Source organism: Triturus cristatus, chromosome 12, assembly GCF_964204655.1.
Source record: "Triturus cristatus chromosome 12, aTriCri1.1, whole genome shotgun sequence".
NCBI classification, from domain to species: Eukaryota; Metazoa; Chordata; class Amphibia; order Caudata; family Salamandridae; genus Triturus; species Triturus cristatus.
In genome coordinates this window covers 265022928-265041313 of record NC_140595.1, presented here as the reverse complement: position 1 = coordinate 265041313, position 18386 = coordinate 265022928, and positions in this window count along the sequence as shown.

Here is an 18386-nt window from a genome sequence, read left to right as displayed (position 1 = left end):
ACAGGAAGGGTACCTTTCCTGTACAAAATACTATGCTAGGCACGATGCAAAGCTTTTCCCACCTTGCATACATGCTGCACAGTGAAGCACGCATGGAAAGTGAGAAAAGCACATAGAAATGAATGCATTTCTCCTGTTTGCACCTCCTTTGAAGGGGCGTTAACTTTTGGCGCAAAACCATGTTTTCAAATCTTTGTGAATATGGTTTTGCATCAAAAAGCACGGGTCGCTGCATGGAAACACCCATGTACCACCCACGTAATGCCCCCTTCGTGCAAAGTTACCCAAAGCAGTGCTTTGCGCTCCTTACAGGGCACTTTCCGGCGCAAAAGCAGTTTTGCGCTGAAAAGAAAATCAGAAAAAATAAAATTTGCGCTAGATTGTGTCACTATTGTGGAGCTAAAGCAGCGCGAAACATATGGAAACCTCCCCCTTGGTGTGCTCTTATATTCATACTGCTGCCCTCTAGTAACGCTACACAGTAACTGCAGCATAATAGTGGGAATGGGAAGAAGGCTGTCCAATGCAAATATTGTTCTCCCAAGCTACCTTTCTTCTGAGATGGTCGGTGTTGGACAGGCCACACAGAGGACTTGCTCCCTCCCCGCACGACAGGGCCCGAGCTCCGGCTCACCAGGCATACCCCCGCGACAAGCACCTGTACCCCGTCTCCCGACGGATCGTCTGCCCTTGGACCACTACTCATCACGGGGTCCAGCCCCACCGGCTTCCCCGGCCGGGCCAAGCCTCCATCTTGGGCCCTGCACCACGCGGCCGCGTGGCCTCACCCCGACCCCAACCCCGGGCCTGGCCGGCCCCGACATCCCGGCACCACCATCCACCCAGGAGGTGAGCGGACCACTTGGCAGGTCAATGGGAGAACGAGGTGTCAAAGGCTCTTCCCCCGCCAGGTGCCGATCGCCCCCGCTCCCCCAGGCACTGGCTCCACCCCCTGCTGGGTGTCTGGACACCTTCATCCCGGACCCTCCGACCTCCAAGTGCGAGGGTCCGGACATCAAAGGGCACCAGCCCTATAACTGAGGCAGCTCCGGAGCAGGAAGGCAGTTGTATCCTGGAGTCGAGAGACACCGAGTGAACTCAGCCTTGACGGTCTACTGGCGCTGCCGTAGCCCGCTCTTGTGACCCATCGTCCTGCCTGCTGGCGCTGCCGTGGCCTTCTGCAATCTTCATCCTCACCGGGACCTGCTGGCGCTGCCGCGGTCCGTACATCGACCATCTTCCTGGGACCTGCTGGCGCTGCCGCGGCCCGTTGTAACAACCATCTTCACCGGGACCTGCTGGCGCTGCCGCGGACCGTACATCGACCATCTTCCTGGGACCTGCTGGCGCTGCCGCGGCCCGTTGTAACGACCATCATCACCGGGACCTGCTGGCGCTGCCGCGGACCGTACATCGTCCATCTTTCTGGGACCTGCTGGCGCTGCCGCGGCCCGTACCACCTAACCACCAAGCTCGAGGATTGTGAGCTCATCATCTCATCCGGACTACCTGACTGGTAAACAGACTGTCCCGCTACCCCCTTTCCTACCTTGCAAGACTCTAATCGAGGGGACCCCTGAGTCCAGACCTCCTTGTACCATTCAACCGTACCTTAAGAAGTGCTTATAAAGAACACTGAACCTTATCCGTGTGTGGTATCTGTCTGTGGGGGGGAAGTTACTTGTCTGTACGATCGCTGGAGACGGTTCTCCCCGGAGACCTCTCCTCCTGACCCCGGCCGACCCTCCCGGTCCGTCTACCTTTTCTAACAGTCGGCGTCTTGTGCCTTGATGCCACCTCACGCATATGGTCTTCAGTCAAATTCAAAAGCAGCCTACCTACCTTAGGCTAAGGAGTTTTCCACTCGAATGCCGCACATGGGGACGTCACCCTCATTTAGCAGGGTCCCAAATTGCCTGCAGTCATCCTCTTTACAGAAGCTGGGCGTTCGTGGGCGTTTGTGGGCGTCCTTCAAAGGAAGGAAGGGGGTGTTTAAAGGCCCAGCCCAGCCCAGCCCAGCCCAGCGCAGCGCAGCGCTGTGCTTTGCTGTGTCCTGATGCAGCAGGCATGATGCAGACCTGCTGAAGCAAAGGCCTGACTCTAACATTTTCTGTCTCTTGAAGAAAACAACCTTTCTACCTTCTTATTGCAACTAATAAAGGGAGTTTCACTTGCATCAAACTAAACCCATCATTTCATTAGCCACAGCTCATTCCTGACCTTTATTCCTAGCCAACCTCATAGGCACCAAACCTCTGATTTGAGAGATTGGCTCACACCAAAATGAAAAATAACCCCCATCCAACCTATTTTCCTATCCGTGTAGCACCTTCCTCGCATTCTTCTAATCAGTTAAAGCCCCAGAGGCCACATTTGCGCTCCACATTATACCAAATTTAAAGGACAAATAATGAATGCATTGATAAAGGATGATAAGGTATTGCCCCTATTGCTCCTGCTTGAGATAAAGGGGGATTGGTGGAAAGTCATGAGGGAAAAGATTTGTAATTTTGAGGCGCACGTGCCAAAAAGAGTGGCCACTTTTCTCCTCTGTTTTTACAAGTGAAATTCAAATTAGGAAATGAAAATAAAAGAAGGATTTGAAATTTTGCCAACTTATGACACTTTGACAGCGTTTGCGGGACTCGAACCCTTGTCCTGTGAGATCCTTTATAACCACAGGCACAAGACTTACCATTGAGCTATAGCTCCTGGTGGTCTGAAGTGTTGCAGTAGTAACTATAAACAACATATAGGCCCTGGTGTCATTGCCTGTGGCTTGTATTGCACATCAAAAGGATGACCATGCTATAGGGACGATTTGATACGCTTCTGACATGGAAACCGGTGTGGTCCAGTGGGTAAGTTCCTGACTTCCAGCCAGAGAATCAGGGTTCAAATCCCGGGTTCGGCACCAGATGACTGATGGTGGTCCAGCACAGGTAAATTGGAGGTGGGCCAAACAGGCCAATTGGTAAGTAAAATGTGTGTGTCTGTGTGTCCTGTAAGAGTGGAGTCATGCCTGGCAAAGTGGGTGGATGGAGGATAGAGTGAATAGGAGGAATCTAGGCAGAGTGGGTGGAGCCAGAGAAGTCCAGCAGAGGTAAGTTGGAGGTGGGCCTAACAGGCGAATTGGTAAGCAAAACGTGTGGGGTTGTGTGTGTGGGGGGGTGTCTGTGTGTGTGGGGTGTGCCTGTGTAGGGGGTGTGTGCCTGTGTGTGGGGTGTGTGGGGGGGTGTGGGGGTGTGTCTGTGTGTGGGGGGGGTGTGTCGGGGTGTGTGTCTGTGTGTGTGGGGTGTGCCTGTGTGTAGGGGGGGTGTGTTTCTGTGTGGGGTGTGTGGGTGTGTTTCTGTGTGGGGTGTGTGGGTGTGTTTCTGTGTGGGGTGTGTGGGTTGTGTGTGTAGGGGGTGTGTGTGTGGGGGGGGGTGTGTGGGGGTGTGTCTGGGTGTGTGGGGTGTGCCGGTGTGTGTAGGGGGTGTGTCTGTGTGTCCTGTAAGAGTGGAGTCATGCCTGGCAAAGTGGGAGGATAGAGTGAATATGAGGAGTCTAGGCAGAGTGGGTGGAGCCAGAGAGTCTGGAAAAGATGGATGTGGCCCCAGCGAGGAGGAAGGGGTCAAAGATGGAGGTGGGGGCCTGAACAGATTGGGGCCAAATGTGGGCACTCCTGTAGTGTTTCTCTAGCTGACAGATCAGGTGATTACATCCGATGGGACTTATGGTGAGGAAAACCAGCGTTTGATTTTTAATGCACCCTCTGTAACTTTTCCCTAGTATCTTTCTTTCCTTCCGGCAGATACCTGTAACAAGCGTCCCAAAGTTTTTCTTGGCTGCATACCCCCAGAGGTGTGCCTGACATTTATGGCCTAAGCACCCTCACAAAGAGTGCGCTACTGACATTCTGGGAAAACCTCACTAAAATGACATATTTATGCACCAAACGTGGTAATTCCTTATACCTGCAAAGCATCATATTGCACTTTTCAGCTTTGAGGAGGTGTGAGTGTTTTCATTTGAGGGAAATATTCATCTGTGCTTCCTCTCCCATCCGAGGACTATGGAGCTGCTGTTCCTCTCTCACATGTCCCTTCATAGAGACAGGTGTCACACACTCAACCACTCAGTAAACATGTATTCTTCGATACATTCACCTTGCTGTTTACCTTCCAAACATTCCCTCTTCACCACAAATACAGGGCAGCCATACCTCATTGCTCATTCACTCAGTCATCACAGTCCTACACTCTGTAGGTCCTGCAAGACCAACATGAACAAGAGGTATGTCAGCAAGCGGAAAAAAAGCCTTGGGGGAAGATTTTTTTAAATGTTACACAATGTAGCGCAGCACTCTGCGTGGCTGCGCTGCGTTACGTGACCGGGAATGAGCAGGAGAGCGCCATATTTTTAAAGATTTGGCTCTCTCTCCTTGTCTTTCCCTTGCGCCGGCGCTGATTTCAGCTGCCGTGCGCCATGCACATAGCTTAGCGCCGCAGCGCTAGGGTGTGTGCATGAGTGTAGCGTAGGTTTTGTACAGGAAGGGTACCTTTCCTGTACAAAATACTATGCTAGGCACGATGCAAAGCTTTTCCCACCTTGCATACTTGCTGCACAGTGAAGCACGCATGGAAAGTGAGAAAAGCACATAGAAATGAATGCATTTCTCCTGTTTGCACCTCCTTTGAAGGGGCGTTAACTTTTGGCGCAAAACCATGTTTTCAAATCTTTGTGAATATGGTTTTGCATCAAAAAGCACGGGTTGCTGCATGGAAACACCCATGTACCACCCACGTAATGCCCCCTTGGTGCAAAGTTACCCAAAGCAGTGCTTTGCGCTCCTTACAGGGCACTTTCCGGCGCAAAAGCAGTTTTGCGCTGAAAAGAAAATCAGAAAAAATAAAATTTGCGCTAGATTGTGTCACTATTGTGGAGCTAAAGCAGCGCGAAACATATGGAAACCTCCCCCTTGGTGTGCTCTTATATTCATACTGCTGCCCTCTAGTAACGCTACACAGTAACTGCAGCATAATAGTGGGAATGGGAAGAAGGCTGTCCAATGCAAATATTGTTCTCCCAAGCTACCTTTCTTCTGAGATGGTCGGTGTTGGACAGGCCACACAGAGGACTTGCTCCCTCCCCGCACGACAGGGCCCGAGCTCCGGCTCACCAGGCATACCCCCGCGACAAGCACCTGTACCCCGTCTCCCGACGGATCGTCTGCCCTTGGACCACTACTCATCACGGGGTCCAGCCCCACCGGCTTCCCCGGCCGGGCCAAGCCTCCATCTTGGGCCCTGCACCACGCGGCTGCGTGGCCTCACCCCGACCCCAACCCCGGGCCTGGCCGGCCCCGACATCCCGGCACCACCATCCACCCAGGAGGTGAGCGGACACTTGGCAGGTCAATGGGAGAACGAGGTGTCAAAGGCTCTTCCCCCGCCAGGTGCCGATCGCCCCCGCTCCCCCAGGCACTGGCTCCACCCCCTGCTGGGTGTCTGGACACCTTCATCCCGGACCCTCCGACCTCCAAGTGCGAGGGTCTGGACATCAAAGGGCACCAGCCCTATAACTGAGGCAGCTCCGGAGCAGGAAGGCAGTTGTATCCTGGAGTCGAGAGACACCGAGTGAACTCAGCCTTGACGGTCTACTGGCGCTGCCGTAGCCCGCTCTTGTGACCCATCGTCCTGCCTGCTGGCGCTGCCGTGGCCTTCTGCAATCTTCGTCCTCACCGGGACCTGCTGGCGCTGCCGCGGTCCGTACATCGACCATCTTCCTGGGACCTGCTGGCGCTGCCGCGGCCCGTTGTAACAACCATCTTCACCGGGACCTGCTGGCGCTGCCGCGGACCGTACATCGACCATCTTCCTGGGACCTGCTGGCGCTGCCGCGGCCCGTTGTAACGACCATCATCACCGGGACCTGCTGGCGCTGCCGCGGACCGTACATCGTCCATCTTTCTGGGACCTGCTGGCGCTGCCGCGGCCCGTACCACCTAACCACCAAGCTCGAGGATTGTGAGCTCATCATCTCATCCGGACTACCTGACTGGTAAACAGACTGTCCCGCTACCCCCTTTCCTACCTTGCAAGACTCTAATCGAGGGGACCCCTGAGTCCAGACCTCCTTGTACCATTCAACCGTACCTTAAGAAGTGCTTATAAAGAACACTGAACCTTATCCGTGTGTGGTATCTGTCTGTGGGGGGGAAGTTACTTGTCTGTACGATCGCTGGAGACGGTTCTCCCCGGAGACCTCTCCTCCTGACCCCGGCCGACCCTCCCGGTCCGTCTACCTTTTCTAACATTGGTGGCCAGCGGCGCGATCCGAATCAACGCGTAATCGTACAGAGAGTAGCTCACCCCACGACAAAACACGATGTCGACCAAAGATAGCAGCCCCACCGAGAAATTCCAAATGGAGAAATTAGAAGAATACAACCACCGCGAACTGAGACAATTTTGCATAGAACTTGGCATTGCTACCACCGGCCTAAGTACCAAGGATGATCTAAAGCGCGCCCTTGAGTCATGGACAGAAACTGGGGTCGCAGGACCCCCCGACCAAAGCAGCATCACACCAGACCAAAACAGCATCACACCAGAGGGGAACGCCACGGCTCCCGAGGAGCGGGGAACGGGCCTCTCACAGGAGGAGATCCGAGAAAGAGACAGGGTCAGATTACACGAGTTGGAGATGGCACGACTCAAGATGGATGGGGAACTCAAGTTAGCAGAACAGAAACTCAACCTCGAGCATATGCGGCTTCGAGAGGAACGAGAGGAAAAGCAGAGGCAGAGAGAGCTGGAAGAGAAAAAAATAACGCTCGAGCACGAACGCCGACTAGCGGAGATAGAACTGCGAAAACAGAATAAGGAACTGGGGGTGCCTGAGCGACCACACACCCCAGGGCCAAGTGAGAAAAAAGTCCATATCCCCAAGGATGTTGTCCGCGAGTATGTCCGAGAAGACGACATACAGCAGTGGTTTAAAGCCTATGACATCGCCATGACCTCCCACCGGATCGACCGGAGTGATTGGGGAGCCGGACTTTGGGGAAGGTTTATCAACGAGGGTCGTGATGCCCTACTGCAGCTCCCAGATCACCAAATGACGTCCTACGACCACATGAAGGCTGCCCTCCTCACCCGCTACGGCCTCACACCCGAGATGTACCGCCAGAGGTTCAGAGATTGCACCCGGATCCCAGGTACAACTTGGGTAGAATACGTGAACTATTTCAGCCGTGCCTTCGAGGGTTGGATCAGGGGGAGTCAGGTCACCACCTACGAACAACTCTTCAACCTTATGGTATGGGAGCACCTGTCAAACAACTGTTTAGTCGAGCTCAGTCAGCACCTCCTCGACAGTAAGCTGACTGACCCCCGGCAGCTCGCCGCCGAAGCTGACCGATGGGAAAGCACCCGAGTGGGCCGGAAGGGGCCACACGACCAGAACAGAAGCAGCCAAGGCCAGCACCGTCCTCGGGGAGGAGGGGGGGGCCAGGGTCGAGGGAGAGACACCTTGCCAGCAACCCCCGTGGCCAGCACACCGCCTCCGGCCGGCCGGGGCTTCCCCCCGTTGCGGCCTGGGTTCCGAGCCAACGTCACGTGCCACCGGTGCCAGCGACCAGGCCACTACGCCAATGACCCGAGCTGTCCGATAAACCAACCGCCCAAGCCCCGCCAGGTAGCGGCCGCCGCCCTGGGGGAAGAGCGATCATCGGAGGAGCCCGAAGAGTATGAGCCGGCCCAGCAAGGATGGGAACCGGCCGCCATGGTCCTGGCGTGCTTAGGGGGAAGAGACATGGTCCCGCGGGCTCCCCTACCCGCCAACACCAGGAAATACGGTCAGTGGGTGACCATTAATGGACAGAGGGCCGAGGCCCTGCGTGACACCGGCGCCAGTGTGACGGCCGTCCGCTGTCACCTGGTGAAGCCCGAGCAGATCCTGCCGAACATTCTCTGCCCCGTCCGCTCGGCAGATAACTCTGAGAGTATGTGTAAAATGGCCTGCGTCCCATTCGAATGGGGAGGGGTCTCCGGCCTGCTGAAGGTGACGGTCCGGGACGATGCCCCCGTGGACTGCCTCCTGGGGAATGATCTCGAGAGTTCCCCGTGGGCCACCGTCGAGAGAAGAGAGCACCTGGGGATGCTGGGCCTCCCGGACTGGGCCTGCATAACCACCCGGTCCATGGCCGCCCATGCCGCCCCCCGGTCAGAAGAACCCGAATGGCCAGCACCTCCACCCCCGGTCGCCCCAGTAGAGGACAACGGCGAGGCCGGCCTCCCGGACCCGACGACCGAAGAGGACGCGCAACCCCAGGACCTTCCGGATCTGGCTCAGTGGCGTCAAGAAGGGGGGCCCACCCAAGAACAGTTCCGCCAGGAACAAAAGACCTGTCCCTCCCTCGAGGGACTCCGCCAACAAGCCAGCGCCCAAAACGCAGGGGACGCCACCGGAACACACTGGGTCTACTGGGATAACGACCTGCTCTACAGCGAGCAAAGAATCGCCGAGCTGGGGGCCGGTCGAGTTCTGGTGGTACCTCTCCGCTTCAGAGACTTTCTGCTCAACTTAGCCCACGATGTCCCCCTGGCTGGACATCTGGGCCAGGACAAAACGTACAGTCGCCTAGTGACCCACTTTTTCTGGCCAAAAATGAGGAATGACGTCCTGAACCACTGCCGATCTTGCCCCACATGCCAAGCCAGCGGGAAGAGTGGTCGGAAGCTGAAAGCCCCCCTGCAACCCTTCCCTGTGGTCACCACCCCGTTCGAGAGGGTGGGGATAGACATTGTGGGGCCTCTGGACCCCCGCACGGCACAAGGACACAGGTTCATCTTAGTGCTAGTGGACCATGCCACCCGCTACCCCGAGGCGGTGCCCCTACGGACCGTGACAGCTCCGGTGGTTGGCCGGGCCCTGATGGGGATCTTCTCCCGGGTAGGCTTCCCCCGAGAAGTCGTCAGCGACCGAGGCACGAATTTCATATCCAAATACATGAAGTCCCTCTGGCAACAATGCGGGGTCACCTACAGATTCACGACCCCCTATCACCCCCAAGGGAACGGACTAGTGGAGCGTTTTAACCGCACTCTCAAGGGGATGATTGGGGGATTGGAAGAGCCCCTCCGTCGCCAGTGGGATGTACTACTCCCGTGCCTCCTCTTCGCCTACCGGGAAGTTCCCCAGAAGTCCCTCGGTTTTAGCCCTTTTGAACTCCTGTACGGGCACCCTGTGCGAGGGCCCCTCAGCCTAGTCAAGGAAGGTTGGGAGATGGCCCCCCTAACAACCCCTCCAGACGTCTTCAAATACATCCTGGCCCTACGAAACCAGACACGGCGCTTCAGGGAGATGGCCAAGGCGAACCTCGAGGCCAGCCAGGAGGACATGAAGAGGTGGTATGATCACAATGCCTCCTCCGTTGAATTCGAGCCTGGTCAGCAAGTATGGGTGATGTCCCCCACCGAACCATGTGCCTTGCAAGATAAGTGGACGGGGCCCTTCAAAGTGGTCGAGCGCAAAAGCCCCGTCACTTACCTCATCGACATGGGGACCTCCCGGAACCCCCTTCGGGTCCTCCACACCAACAGACTCAAACCACACTTTGTGCGCTCAGAGCTCAGCCTCTTGATGGCTACGGGCAGTGGGGCAGAGGAAGACTCCGAACCCCTCCCGGATCTCCTGAAGACTCAGGAGAATGACGGCTCCGTGGACGGGGTCCGGCTCTCTGACGCCCTCACTTCGGAGCAACGCCAGGACTGCCGGAACCTCCTGCTGCAGTTCGCTGCCCTGTTCGCCCTCACCCCCGGGGTCACCCCTTGGTGTTTGCACGACGTAGACACCGGGGACAGTCCCCCCGTCCGACACCGGGCCTACCGCGTACCAGATCGGGTACGGGCCTGCATACAAGAGGAAGTGGCCAAGATGCTCACGATCGGGGTCATCGAGCCCTCGGACAGCCCCTGGGCCAGTCCGGTTGTATTGGTTCCCAAAGCCGCTGCCCCCGGCACCGCACCTGAACTGAGATTCTGCGTCGACTACCGGGGCTTGAACGCTGTCACCCGGACCGACGCTCATCCCATCCCCCGAGCAGACGAGCTGATCGACCGGCTGGGGGCCGCCCGCTACCTTAGTATCTTCGACCTAACAGCGGGCTACTGGCAGATCGGCCTCACACCCAGGGCTCAGGAACGGTCAGCCTTCTCTACCCCCGATGGCCACTATCAATTCAAGGTCATGCCCTTTGGCATGAAAAATGCCCCCGCCACGTTTCAACGCCTTGTGAACCAGGTCTTGGCGGGGCTCGAAGAGTTCAGCGCTGCCTACCTGGACGATATCGCTGTATACAGCCGCCACTGGTCCGACCACCTCCGTCACCTCCAAGAGGTCCTACAAGCCCTCCAGCGGGCCGGCCTCACCATTAAGGCCGGCAAGTGCCAAATCGGCCAAGGGTCTGTGACCTACCTTGGGCACCAAGTGGGGAGCGGGCTGGTGGCCCCCCTACAACTTAAGATTGCGGCCATCCAGTCCTGGCAGCCCCCCGTCACCCAGACCGAGGTCCGAGCCTTCTTGGGGCTCACCGGCTACTACCGGCGGTTCGTGAAGGACTACGGCAGCATCGTGGGGCCCCTCACGGGTCTCACGTCCAAGAACCAACCGAAACGGATCAACTGGACTCCTGATTGTCAAGCGGCCTTCGAGAAGCTGAAGGCCGCCCTGTGCACCGCCCCGGTGCTCCAGGCCCCCGATTACAGTCGGGAATTTGTGGTGCAGACCGACGCCTCCGACCACGGCATCGGGGCCGTCCTCTCTCAGTTGAACCCCGAAGGTCATGACCAGCCGGTGGCCTTCATCAGTCGACGTCTCCTGGCCCGAGAACAGCGTTGGAGCACCATCGAGAGGGAGGCATTTGCAGTAGTGTGGGCCCTCAAAAAGCTCCGACCCTATCTCTTCGGTACCCACTTCCGGGTACAAACTCACCATCGACCCCTGCAATGGCTGATGCAGATGCGGGGGGAGAACCCAAAGCTCTTGCGCTGGTCCATTTCCCTGCAGGGAATGGACTTCACCGTGGAGCACCGACCAGGCCAAGACCACGCCAACGCGGATGGCCTGTCCCGCTTTTTCCGCCTCGACGAAGAGAGTCCCCAAGGAGATGGGTGACTCTCCATGCCTTCAGCTGGGGGGGACGCATGTTGGACAGGCCACACAGAGGACTTGCTCCCTCCCCGCACGACAGGGCCCGAGCTCCGGCCCACCAGGCATACCCCCGCGACAAGCACCTGTACCCCGTCTCCCGACGGATCGTCTGCCCTTGGACCACTACTCATCACGGGGTCCAGCCCCACCGGCTTCCCCGGCCGGGCCAAGCCTCCATCTTGGGCCCTGCACCACGCGGCCGCGTGGCCTCACCCCGACCCCAACCCCGGGCCTGGCCGGCCCCGACATCCCGGCACCACCATCCACCCAGGAGGTGAGCGGACCACTTGGCAGGTCAATGGGAGAACGAGGTGTCAAAGGCTCTTCCCCCGCCAGGTGCCGATCGCCCCCGCTCCCCCAGGCACTGGCTCCACCCCCTGCTGGGTGTCTGGACACCTTCATCCCGGACCCTCCGACCTCCAAGTGCGAGGGTCCGGACATCAAAGGGCACCAGCCCTATAACTGAGGCAGCTCCGGAGCAGGAAGGCAGTTGTATCCTGGAGTCGAGAGACACCGAGTGAACTCAGCCTTGACGGTCTACTGGCGCTGCCGTAGCCCGCTCTTGTGACCCATCGTCCTGCCTGCTGGCGCTGCCGCGGCCTTCTGCAATCTTCGTCCTCACCGGGACCTGCTGGCGCTGCCGCGGTCCGTACATCGACCATCTTCCTGGGACCTGCTGGCGCTGCCGCGGCCCGTTGTAACAACCATCTTCACCGGGACCTGCTGGCGCTGCCGCGGACCGTACATCGACCATCTTCCTGGGACCTGCTGGCGCTGCCGCGGCCCGTTGTAACGACCATCATCACCGGGACCTGCTGGCGCTGCCGCGGACCGTACATCGTCCATCTTTCTGGGACCTGCTGGCGCTGCCGCGGCCCGTACCACCTAACCACCAAGCTCGAGGATTGTGAGCTCATCATCTCATCCGGACTACCTGACTGGTAAACAGACTGTCCCGCTACCCCCTTTCCTACCTTGCAAGACTCTAATCGAGGGGACCCCTGAGTCCAGACCTCCTTGTACTATTCAACCGTACCTTAAGAAGTGCTTATAAAGAACACTGAACCATATCCGTGTGTGGTATCTGTCTGTGGGGGGGAAGTTACTTGTCTGTACGATCGCTGGAGACGGTTCTCCCCGGAGACCTCTCCTCCTGACCCCGGCCGACCCTCCCGGTCCGTCTACCTTTTCTAACAGTCGGCGTCTTGTGCCTTGATGCCACCTCACGCATATGGTCTTCAGTCAAATTCAAAAGCAGCCTACCTACCTTAGGCTAAGGAGTTTTCCACTCGAATGCCGCACATGGGGACGTCACCCTCATTTAGCAGGGTCCCAAATTGCCTGCAGTCATCCTCTTTACAGAAGCTGGGCGTTCGTGGGCGTTTGTGGGCGTCCTTCAAAGGAAGGAAGGGGGTGTTTAAAGGCCCAGCCCAGCCCAGCGCTGTGCTTTGCTGTGTCCTGATGCAGCAGGCATGATGCAGACCTGCTGAAGCAAAGGCCTGACTCTAACATTTTCTGTCTCTTGAAGAAAACAACCTTTCTACCTTCTTATTGCAACTAATAAAGGGAGTTTCACTTGCATCAAACTAAACCCATCATTTCATTAGCCACAGCTCATTCCTGACCTTTATTCCTAGCCAACCTCATAGGCACCAAACCTCTGATTTGAGAGATTGGCTCACACCAAAATGAAAAATAACCCCCATCCAACCTATTTTCCTATCCGTGTAGCACCTTCCTCGCATTCTTCTAATCAGTTAAAGCCCCAGAGGCCACATTTGCGCTCCACATTATACCAAATTTAAAGGACAAATAATGAATGCATTGATAAAGGATGATAAGGTATTGCCCCTATTGCTCCTGCTTGAGATAAAGGGGGATTGGTGGAAAGTCATGAGGGAAAAGATTTGTAATTTTGAGGCGCACGTGCCAAAAAGAGTGGCCACTTTTCTCCTCTGTTTTTACAAGTGAAATTCAAATTAGGAAATGAAAATAAAAGAAGGATTTGAAATTTTGCCAACTTATGACACTTTGACAGCGTTTGCGGGACTCGAACCCTTGTCCTGTGGGATCCTTTATAACCACAGGCACAAGACTTACCATTGAGCTATAGCTCCTGGTGGTCTGAAGTGTTGCAGTAGTAACTATAAACAACATATAGGCCCTGGTGTCATTGCCTGTGGCTTGTACTGCACATCAAAAGGATGACCATGCTATAGGGACGATTTGATACGCTTCTGACATGGAAACCGGTGTGGTCCAGTGGGTAAGTTCCTGACTTCCAGCCAGAGAATCAGGGTTCAAATCCCGGGTTCGGCACCAGATGACTGATGGTGGTCCAGCACAGGTAAATTGGAGGTGGGCCAAACAGGCCAATTGGTAAGTAAAATGTGTGTGTCTGTGTGTCCTGTAAGAGTGGAGTCATGCCTGGCAAAGTGGGTGGATGGAGGATAGAGTGAATAGGAGGAGTCTAGGCAGAGTGGGTGGAGCCAGAGAAGTCCAGCAGAGGTAAGTTGGAGGTGGGCCTAACAGGCGAATTGGTAAGCAAAATGTGTGGGGGTGTGTCTGGGGGTGTGTCTGTGTGTGGGGGTGTGTCTGTGAGTGGGGGTGTGTCTGTGGGGGGGTGTGCCTGTGTGTGTGGGGTGTGCCTGTGTGTGTAGGGGGGGGTGTGTGGGGTCTGTGTGTGGGTGTGTGTCGGTGTGTGGGTGTGTGTCTGTGTGGGTTGTGGGTGTCTGGGTGGGTGTCTGTGTTGGTTGTGTGTGTAGGGGGTGTGTCTGGGGGTGTGTCTGTGTGTGGGGGGTGTGTGGGGGGTGTGCCAGGGTGTGTGGGGTGTGCCGGGGTGTGTCTGTGTGTCCTGTAAGAGTGGAGTCATGCCTGGCAAAGTGGGAGGATAGAGTGAATATGAGGAGTCTAGGCAGAGTGGGTGGAGCCAGAGAGTCTGGAAAAGATGGATGTGGTCCCAGCGAGGAGGAAGGGGTCAAAGATGGAGGTGGGGGCCTGAACAGATTGGGGCCAAATGTGGGCACTCCTGTAGTGTTTCTCTAGCTGACAGATCAGGTGATTACATCCGATGGGACTTATGGTGAGGAAAACCAGCGTTTGATTTTTAATGCACCCTCTGTAACTTTTCCCTAGTATCTTTCTTTCCTTCCGGCAGATACCTGGAACAAGCGTCCCAAAGTTTTTCTTGGCTGCATACCCCCAGAGGTGTGCCTGACATTTATGGCCTAAGCACCCTCACAAAGAGTGCGCTACTGACATTCTGGGAAAACCTCACTAAAATGACATATTTATGCACCAAACGTGGTAATTCCTTATACCTGCAAAGCATCATATTGCACTTTTCAGCTTTGAGGAGGTGTGAGTGTTTTCATTTGCGGGAAATATTCATCTGTGCTTCCTCTCCCATCCGAGGACTATGGAGCTGCTGTTCCTCTCTCACATGTCCCTTCATAGAGACAGGTGTCACACACTCAACCACTCAGTAAACATGTATGCTTCGATACATTCACCTTGCTGTTTACCTTCCAAACATTCCCTCTTCACCACAAATACAGGGCAGCCATACCTCATTGCTCATTCACTCAGTCATCACAGTCCTACACTCTGTAGGTCCTGCAAGACCAACATGAACAAGAGGTATGTCAGCAAGCGGAAAAAAAGCCTTGGGGGAAGATTTTTTTAAATGTTACACAATGTAGCGCAGCACTCTGCGTGGCTGCGCTGCGTTACGTGACCGGGAATGAGCAGGAGAGCGCCATATTTTTAAAGATTTGGCTCTCTCTCCTTGTCTTTCCCTTGCGCCGGCGCTGATTTCAGCTGCCGTGCGCCATGCACATAGCTTAGCGCCGCAGCGCTAGGGTGTGTGCATGAGTGTAGCGTAGGTTTTGTACAGGAAGGGTACCTTTCCTGTACAAAATACTATGCTAGGCACGATGCAAAGCTTTTCCCACCTTGCATACATGCTGCACAGTGAAGCACGCATGGAAAGTGAGAAAAGCACATAGAAATGAATGCATTTCTCCTGTTTGCACCTCCTTTGAAGGGGCGTTAACTTTTGGCGCAAAACCATGTTTTCAAATCTTTGTGAATATGGTTTTGCATCAAAAAGCACGGGTCGCTGCATGGAAACACCCATGTACCACCCACGTAATGCCCCCTTCGTGCAAAGTTACCCAAAGCAGTGCTTTGCGCTCCTTACAGGGCACTTTCCGGCGCAAAAGCAGTTTTGCGCTGAAAAGAAAATCAGAAAAAATAAAATTTGCGCTAGATTGTGTCACTATTGTGGAGCTAAAGCAGCGCGAAACATATGGAAACCTCCCCCTTGGTGTGCTCTTATATTCATACTGCTGCCCTCTAGTAACGCTACACAGTAACTGCAGCATAATAGTGGGAATGGGAAGAAGGCTGTCCAATGCAAATATTGTTCTCCCAAGCTACCTTTCTTCTGAGATGGTCGGTGTTGGACAGGCCACACAGAGGACTTGCTCCCTCCCCGCACGACAGGGCCCGAGCTCCGGCTCACCAGGCATACCCCCGCGACAAGCACCTGTACCCCGTCTCCCGACGGATCGTCTGCCCTTGGACCACTACTCATCACGGGGTCCAGCCCCACCGGCTTCCCCGGCCGGGCCAAGCCTCCATCTTGGGCCCTGCACCACGCGGCCGCGTGGCCTCACCCCGACCCCAACCCCGGGCCTGGCCGGCCCCGACATCCCGGCACCACCATCCACCCAGGAGGTGAGCGGACCACTTGGCAGGTCAATGGGAGAACGAGGTGTCAAAGGCTCTTCCCCCGCCAGGTGCCGATCGCCCCCGCTCCCCCAGGCACTGGCTCCACCCCCTGCTGGGTGTCTGGACACCTTCATCCCGGACCCTCCGACCTCCAAGTGCGAGGGTCCGGACATCAAAGGGCACCAGCCCTATAACTGAGGCAGCTCCGGAGCAGGAAGGCAGTTGTATCCTGGAGTCGAGAGACACCGAGTGAACTCAGCCTTGACGGTCTACTGGCGCTGCCGTAGCCCGCTCTTGTGACCCATCGTCCTGCCTGCTGGCGCTGCCGTGGCCTTCTGCAATCTTCGTCCTCACCGGGACCTGCTGGCGCTGCCGCGGTCCGTACATCGACCATCTTCCTGGGACCTGCTGGCGCTGCCGCGGCCCGTTGTAACAACCATCTTCACCGGGACCTGCTGGCGCTGCCGCGGACCGTACATCGACCATCTTCCTGGGACCTGCTGGCGCTGCCGCGGCCCGTTGTAACGACCATCATCACCGGGACCTGCTGGCGCTGCCGCGGACCGTACATCGTCCATCTTTCTGGGACCTGCTGGCGCTGCCGCGGCCCGTACCACCTAACCACCAAGCTCGAGGATTGTGAGCTCATCATCTCATCCGGACTACCTGACTGGTAAACAGACTGTCCCGCTACCCCCTTTCCTACCTTGCAAGACTCTAATCGAGGGGACCCCTGAGTCCAGACCTCCTTGTACCATTCAACCGTACCTTAAGAAGTGCTTATAAAGAACACTGAACCTTATCCGTGTGTGGTATCTGTCTGTGGGGGGGAAGTTACTTGTCTGTACGATCGCTGGAGACGGTTCTCCCCGGAGACCTCTCCTCCTGACCCCGGCCGACCCTCCCGGTCCGTCTACCTTTTCTAACAGTCGGCGTCTTGTGCCTTGATGCCACCTCACGCATATGGTCTTCAGTCAAATTCAAAAGCAGCCTACCTACCTTAGGCTAAGGAGTTTTCCACTCGAATGCCGCACATGGGGACGTCACCCTCATTTAGCAGGGTCCCAAATTGCCTGCAGTCATCCTCTTTACAGAAGCTGGGCGTTCGTGGGCATTTGTGGGCGTCCTTCAAAGGAAGGAAGGGGGTGTTTAAAGGCCCAGCCCAGCCCAGCCCAGCCCAGCCCAGCCCAGCGCTGTGCTTTGCTGTGTCCTGATGCAGCAGGCATGATGCAGACCTGCTGAAGCAAAGGCCTGACTCTAACATTTTCTGTCTCTTGAAGAAAACAACCTTTCTACCTTCTTATTGCAACTAATAAAGGGAGTTTCACTTGCATCAAACTAAACCCATCATTTCATTAGCCACAGCTCATTCCTGACCTTTATTCCTAGCCAACCTCATAGGCACCAAACCTCTGATTTGAGAGATTGGCTCACACCAAAATGAAAAATAACCCCCATCCAACCTATTTTCCTATCCGTGTAGCACCTTCCTCGCATTCTTCTAATCAGTTAAAGCCCCAGAGGCCACATTTGCGCTCCACATTATACCAAATTTAAAGGACAAATAATGAATGCATTGATAAAGGATGATAAGGTATTGCCCCTATTGCTCCTGCTTGAGATAAAGGGGGATTGGTGGAAAGTCATGAGGGAAAAGATTTGTAATTTTGAGGCGCACGTGCCAAAAAGAGTGGCCACTTTTCTCCTCTGTTTTTACAAGTGAAATTCAAATTAGGAAATGAAAATAAAAGAAGGATTTGAAATTTTGCCAACTTATGACACTTTGACAGCGTTTGCGGGACTCGAACCCTTGTCCTGTGAGATCCTTTATAACCACAGGCACAAGACTTACCATTGAGCTATAGCTCCTGGTGGTCTGAAGTGTTGCAGTAGTAACTATAAACAACATATAGGCCCTGGTGTCATTGCCTGTGGCTTGTACTGCACATCAAAAGGATGACCATGCTATAGGGACGATTTGATACGCTTCTGACATGGAAACCGGTGTGGTCCAGTGGGTAAGTTCCTGACTTCCAGCCAGAGAATCAGGGTTCAAATCCCGGGTTCGGCACCAGATGACTGATGGTGGTCCAGCACAGGTAAATTGGAGGTGGGCCAAACAGGCCAATTGGTAAGTAAAATGTGTGTGTCTGTGTGTCCTGTAAGAGTGGAGTCATGCCTGGCAAAGTGGGTGGATGGAGGATAGAGTGAATAGGAGGAGTCTAGGCAGAGTGGGTGGAGCCAGAGAAGTCCAGCAGAGGTAAGTTGGAGGTGGGCCTAACAGGCGAATTGGTAAGCAAAACGTGTGGGGTGTGTCTGTGTGTGTGGGGTGTGTCTGTGTGTGTGGGGTGTGTCTGTGTGTGTGGGGTGTGCCTGTGTGGGTTGTCTGTGTGTGGGGGTGTGTGTCTGTGTGTGGGGGTGTGTCCGTGGGGGGGTGTGTCTGTGTGTGGGGGTGT